The sequence below is a fragment of the Onychostruthus taczanowskii genome, unplaced genomic scaffold (genome assembly GCF_017590055.1).
Source record: "Onychostruthus taczanowskii isolate IOZ18803 unplaced genomic scaffold, ASM1759005v1 scaffold40, whole genome shotgun sequence".
NCBI lineage: Eukaryota > Metazoa > Chordata > Aves > Passeriformes > Passeridae > Onychostruthus > Onychostruthus taczanowskii.
In genome coordinates this window covers 1,510,549-1,516,953 of record NW_024501460.1, presented here as the reverse complement: position 1 = coordinate 1,516,953, position 6,405 = coordinate 1,510,549, and the positions used below count along the sequence as shown (strand labels likewise).

The 6,405-nt window shown below is 49.9% G+C and overlaps 1 protein-coding gene across 7 annotated transcripts in view; it reads left to right on the top strand.

The window, feature by feature from the left end:
• Positions 1 to 4,440: 4,440 nt before the first annotated feature.
• Positions 4,441 to 6,405, top strand: part of ATXN1 (ataxin 1) — a 217,477-nt gene continuing 215,512 nt past the window's right edge. For 5 of the 7 annotated variants that reach the window (XM_041413210.1, XM_041413202.1, XM_041413206.1 and 2 more), the window contains exon 1: positions 4,693 to 4,966. The gene's annotated coding sequence lies outside the window, so the exon portion shown is untranslated. Of the gene's footprint in view, positions 4,489 to 4,692; positions 4,967 to 6,405 lie in introns of those variants that run through there. The other 2 variants (XM_041413205.1, XM_041413207.1) reach the window with 2 other exon arrangements.

Below are 6,405 nucleotides of genomic sequence, written 5' to 3'. Positions count from 1 at the left end.
TCTCATTTATCAAAGCTGTAAAAATACCTTGAATCAGCTGCATATGTCTGAAATAATAACAAAAATAACAACATTAGCAAAAATTATCTGAACATGAGAGAGCTGTAAATAGATGGGAGGTGAATTGGACAGTCAGCAGATTCAGAGTTGGATTAAAAATATCTTACTTAAGCCAAAAACATGGCAACCAATATTTTCTGTTATAAAAATATTTGAGATGAATTTAGTTTTATGAAAGCTGTCAGAAGCTGAAATTAATAGCAGAAGTTCTCTGTTTATTTACAAGCCAATGCTATCTATACCTGAACAGTAAAGTGAGGCACCTTACAAGCAGTGACAGCAAACCTTTGATTGTATTCAGAAATCTTTTTTTCTGGTGGATCAGAGTGACCTATGTGTTCCCGTTCTCTCAGAGTAACCTCTGCCTTGATAAGATAATGCTTGTCATTTGAGCAAATTGTATGACAGGTCTGTGAGGTGGATTACTACTGTCCACTAGAGGCTGTAATGAGACCAACAATGCCATTTTATGACAGATTGAAGATTTGAACTGTAACGATCAATAATTGTGAGATTACTTTTCACACTCAATACACTGTCAATCACTGCATTTCCCTGAATGCTAGTGTTAAAAAAAATCCAACTTATTATGCCTCCTATTCTCCCATTTTTTATAAGTACTATTAATTGTATCAAACATGCTGCGTAGATGGCACATTACAACTAGTGAATTGAAAAACAGTTTCTTCTAGACAGTGTGCATCTTGCATGTCGAATTGTTTAGTATCTTTTGGTCAGATTATATTCTCCTGGGAGTCCTATCAGTTTCAGCACATCACCAGCAGTAAATGAAAACACTTGGGTCTGTGTGGGTTCTTGTGTGCCACTCACTTGCCTTCATCAGCACCTCGATATTTTGTGGAATCCTTTATGCAGGGAATATATTGAGGCCCAGTATAGGCCCTTGGCAGGGAAGCTGCTGAGGCACAAGGGCATCTTGTGACATGGTTGCATATCCTGTATTTTAGGCCGTGTTTGTAGAGGCATAGTGCCCTCATCCCTCGTCTATTAGTGCAATCAACATGTATCAAGTCAGAACGGAGCTGAGAGTGCCTTATGGACCTGCCGTGGCTGGTGGCAGTTGTGGCACTTCCCAGAGCCATGGGTTAAGTGCCTGCTGGCTAAATAAAGCACTACTGCTTTAACTTACAATGCACTTACATTGTGGGGCTCTCTTTTCTACGCTGAAGCAGAAACATAGACAAAGATGTAAAAGCCTAGAGTATATAGTGTGGCAAAAAATGAGGGTCCTGAGGCAAACACTATAGCCACAGAGTGGTGGAACACACAAGCCTCTTACATGAGCCTGCTGCAGAAGGGAAAGTTGCCCAAAGCTTGCTTCAGCATGAATGTGGCTTCTCTTTCTCTGCGTGTGCCACACCTCTTGGCAAGGTGAATGTTTGAGAAGGAAAGATTCCTTTCTCCTGAGGTAACACTCTGTACTACTGGAATAAAAAAGGTGGCAGACAGAATGCCTTGTACTCTGAATTGAACCTTGATGATGGGTTTTCAGTTTCTCCAGGGCTTTCACTTGATTTTCAGTAATCTCCAGTCTTTGTCTCTTTCCCTTGGTTCCTTTTATTAAATCAATGAACCTTACATTAGCTGGGTGAATACAATTTTGCTGTCTGCTTTGCTGCTTTAGATTCACTCTCTTGTAGTACTGAGTGGCATATTTGTCAAGATATCTTGGCCTGTTGCTGCTTCTGTCTCCAGATCACTGCTAGAACAGAAAATCATGTTGATTTTCATAGTGAACCTGAACTAAAGATACAGGAGATGCTGTGGTAAAAGATCCTTATGTTTCCTAAAGCTAGTCTGTATTACAGTATCAACTCTTAAATCCAGAATGCTGCGGCTTACAATGTTATTAGTACGTTCTTTAGCAATTACAGTAAGCCAGTACAGTCCTTTATAGAAGGGACTCCTTTGCTGATCTGCATAATGGCAAGCTGAGTCCTAGGGTACTTTGCATCTAGACTCTTAATGCTAGATTTAATTTGCAGCTAAAACCTAATGCTAATATAAAACGGACACATAGGAGGTATACCTGCTAGAAACTTGGTACCTTGGAGCTTACTGTCATGGCAAATTGGTACAAGCTGCATTAAACAGCTTGATTTGGGTGGCCATGTTATATAGAGTGCACACCTCAGGCCTTTCTGAGGTCTGGGACCCCACAGCATCCAGCTCCTTGGAGCTGGCATGTAACAGCCTTTGGTATTTATGCAACATTTTCTTGCAACGTCCTTGGTGTGGGGAGGGGCCTCTGTGCTCTACTTCTCTTCCCAGTGCCAAAGCAGAGAGTGAATGGCTTCTTATGGGCCACTGTTGGGTTGCATGCAAGCATACCATCCCACCATCCTTTGCCTGCATTTGTCCTATTCATTGCTTTAATAATTTGTTTTATTTCTTTAAGTTGCACCTAGCTTAGTAGCTTGATTTTTGGGGGTGTGGGTGGTTGTTTAAATTTTTTTTTTTTAACGTGAAGACCAGACTGAGACAGTCCAGAAGGAAGATATTTTCTCTGGTCTCTGTTTTGCATCTGTGCCTGTTACTAGCCCATCGCTGTAGTTTGCAGACACCTGCGTTGAGGGAAGTAAGAGTAACACGCTGACACTGGAGTGCCAGCGTCACTGGGGAGTGTAAGTTGCCATAGTTGGTGGGGCGGGGGGGAAGTTCGGGAGTGGCTCCCAGTGGTCTGCAGACAGCCGGGAGAGATGCAAAAGGATCTTTGATGAAACCATTGCTGAGGAATCCAGAGGGAGTTAGTACCCAAACATGCGTGGTTCAGCCCTGCCTGTCTTGTAGTTCAGTGATGGTATGAGTCAGAGTCTCTTTGGTCTGAATGAAGTGGAAGGTACTTTCTACAAAGCAACTCAAGCATATGCCAAGGATCCGGATAAATAAAACTAATTCAGAAAAAGAGAGTGGGATGCAGGCTCTTGCTCTAAATCACTTCACAGTTCGCCACAGCAAAATGCAATATGGCATCTTAAATAAAATCACCCTCTTCTGACTCTCGGAAAGGCTGCTTCAGAGCATTCCCTGGTTTCCAGCACAGTTTTATTTCCTCCCTTAGAGAGACAGACCAGCCTTGACTGAGCAACCGATTTTCATGCATACTTTAAACCAGCATACCCTGCCTTTTCTGAAGGACAGCACACGTCGCTAGCTGTTTCTTCCCCCTTAAACAATATAGGTTCGGGGTTGGGTTGTTTTTTTTTTTTTTTTCTTTTTCCCCTCCCCATCTCATTTTTTTCCGCCTGCAAAGTGATTTGAGAGCCCCGCGACGCAGCCTGCTACAGGAGCGGGGACTTCTCTGGAACACTGGCGTGCGCAGGGATTAATCCCACCGCAGAGAGCCAGCCTGGCCTTTGAAGTGTTACAAGGGGAAGGAGGAGGTAAGTGTCGAGGCGAGCCCCCAGCCCCCCTCCCCGCCCTCGAGCAGCGTGCGGCGGCCCGCAAAGGGTTAAAGGCCGCCTTGGCCCGGCGGTGCCGTGCGTATGCAATAATCTGTGTGGCTCTCTTGGCCGACTGCCAGAGTGTTGCCTTGCCTCCTCCTCCTCCCTTCTCTCCCCCCCCTTCCCCCCCCCCCCTTCCCTCCCCCCCCCCGCCTTTTGCATGAAGTAGGATCCTTGAGCTGTTGCAGAGGCAGCCAACTGCTCCATATTTGGCTTCTATTACCCATTTACATGCTGGAGAGCGGAGAGGGAGCGAGCGCTGTACCGCAGACATCATTTCTACTACAGTGGTGGAGACATCCCGGACCTGTGTCACTGCAGGGGGAAGGAAAAAAGCCAAACAAACAAAAAGCAGACCCAAGCCCCGTGATCAGCTAGGAAGACATTTGTGTGCGAGTCTCTCTCTGACCCCCCCACCCCCGCCAACCCCACCTCCACTGACACTTTACAGTAAGTGGCTTTTTTTTCCTCCTCTGCTTTCTGCCTCCCCCCCCACCCGCCCGCGGCTTCTTCCCTTGTTTAGACTGCAAACCGCCGGCGATTTCCAGCTGGAAAAACACGGGGCTGAGGAGGCAGGGGAGCGCGCTGCCCACCCTGCCACGGGGCTGCAGCCTGCCTCGCTGCGGCCGCCCCCGGCCCGGCCCGGCCCGCAGGCGCTGCCGCCGCGGGCTCGGCCCTGAGGGGAGAGGGCGGCAGGGAGGGAGAGGGGGGCGGCCGCGAAATGGCCGAGGACGCCGCGCAGGGAACAGAGTGGGGATGCGGGACACGGGAGGAAGCGGGGGGCCGAGGCGGCCCCGCGGCGATAGCCGCTCGTACAGCCCTGCCCCCCCGCACCGCTCCTTCCTCCTTCTTCCCCCCCCCCCTCCCTCCCGCTTCCCCCCGGCCCGGGCGGGGTGTGGGTGGCCGCGGGGACGGTGGACATTTTGCGAGTCGCGGCTGCCCCCGGTGCGGCGGCGGCCTCGGGGTGTGTGAGACTGCGCGTGTGCTCGTATGTGCGGGGGGGGCGGTGTGCGGTGCCGGTGTGTGCGGTGTGTGTGTGAGGTGTGTGAGTGTGTATGTGTGTGAGCGTGGGGGCTCCGCTGTTTGTATGTTTGTGTGTGTGTGCGGTGCCGGTGCGTGTGTGCGGGGGGTGCGGTGCCGGGTGTGTGTGTGGGTTGCTGTGCGTGTGTGTGCGTGCGCGGCCGGCGCGGTGCGGGGGGGCCGTGCGGGGCTCGTAAGCCGGGCGGACCCGGCGGGGCGCAGCGCGGGGCCGGTCGCCGGCAGGGCCGGTCGCCGCCACCGCACGGCGTATGTAGTACGGGGCTGGGCGGCTGCCGGAGGGTGAATGAAGCGAGGAGGAGGCGGCGGCGGCGGCGGGGGAGGCGGCGCTGGCGCTGGGATGTGCCCGGCAGCAGCCCCGCTTCGCTTCACTCAGGGCCCAGGCCGGCTGCAGACGCTACCCGGTACTGCCGGGAGGGACGGGGCGGGAGGGATGGGGGAAGGGGGGCGGCGGGGTGCCGCCGCCCCGCTGCCCGCCCGCGGCTGTGGGGTCTGGCCTGCGGCTTCCGAGGGGAAGCGGGGCAGGGGTTCCCCGCCGCCGCCCCGGGGCTCCGCTCGCCTCCAGTGGCGGCCGCTGCCCTCCTGCCGCTCACCGATCCCCCGCTGCCTCTGGGTTTGCTTGGGTCGGGTGGGGGTGGTTGGGTTGCGGGGGTTTGGGGTTGGTTGTTGGTGGTTTGGTTTTTGGTTATTTGTTAGTTGGTTTTTTTGTTTTTTTTTTTTTTTTTTGTTGGTTGGTTGGTTTTTTTCCCTGTTTTTTAACCCTAAGGCATCGTAATTTACCGGCAGAAAAACAAATAAATGACCCCGTGTACGGTTGTGGGTGCTGAATCCGTCAGTGTGATTCCTGAGAATATATTAAAGTCTAAATTAAAGCGTGCTGGAAAAGCGTTAGCTCCTACTGTAATAGTAATAGCGATAATAATAAAATGACAGAATTGGGAGCGATTTACATGTTATTGAAGAGGAGGAATTACTGAAGAGTAATAATAGAAAAGAAAACAAGTCGGAAGCCCGTTATATAATGCACTGTGTAGACAACGAGAACGACAGGCTATTTTTATTTTGTTTACCGTATGCTGTGTAATAGGGACTCCTCCGAGCAGCATCTCTCCCCTATGAGCCCGAACTCCAGATAGAATTGGGGAAAAATTTTAGGCATTTCTTTTATAACCAGACGAAGAAATCTAGGTTTGTAAAACCTTCCTCTTTACAAATTATTTCTGTGTACAGAACGGGAAGGGTGTGCAGGTAAATGACCTTTGCCGAATACCTTTTCTCTTTCATATGGTAAAGAAATTCATATTTTATAAAGCAGCTTACACTTTAACCTTTAACGCTCATGGTTATGTATTTTATGCAGTAATGGTTACTTCACGCGTCAGATACGGTCGAGCATAGTGAGTTACTCTGCTGACACACTGATAAGTCAAGGACTTTTAATTTCAGTTTCGAATGAAACCGTCCCCTAAAGGAAAATCCCGGCTTCATGTTAATCTATTTCTGTTCGAGTGATAGAGACGGTGCAGTTTTATCATATGGAGCAAGGGTTATGAATGGGGGAGACGGAAATTGAGAATGGCCAGGGAAAATATTGCGCCGTAGTTATTTTTGTGATGCTGCAGGATAATAGTAGTAATTGTACATTACTGCACCTAATTTGTTCGTAAAACTGTCCCGGTATTTTACGGGTAGCAGCTATTTTGAAAGGGTGGCTGTAATCTCCTCACTTTTTACATAAGGCAGAGGTCGATAGGTTTTCCTCCGTGCTCGGCTGTCTGTCTGTCTCTCTCATCATGTAGCGACATGTCAGCGGTGCAGGCTTTCAGCGCGCTTACTCCAGCCC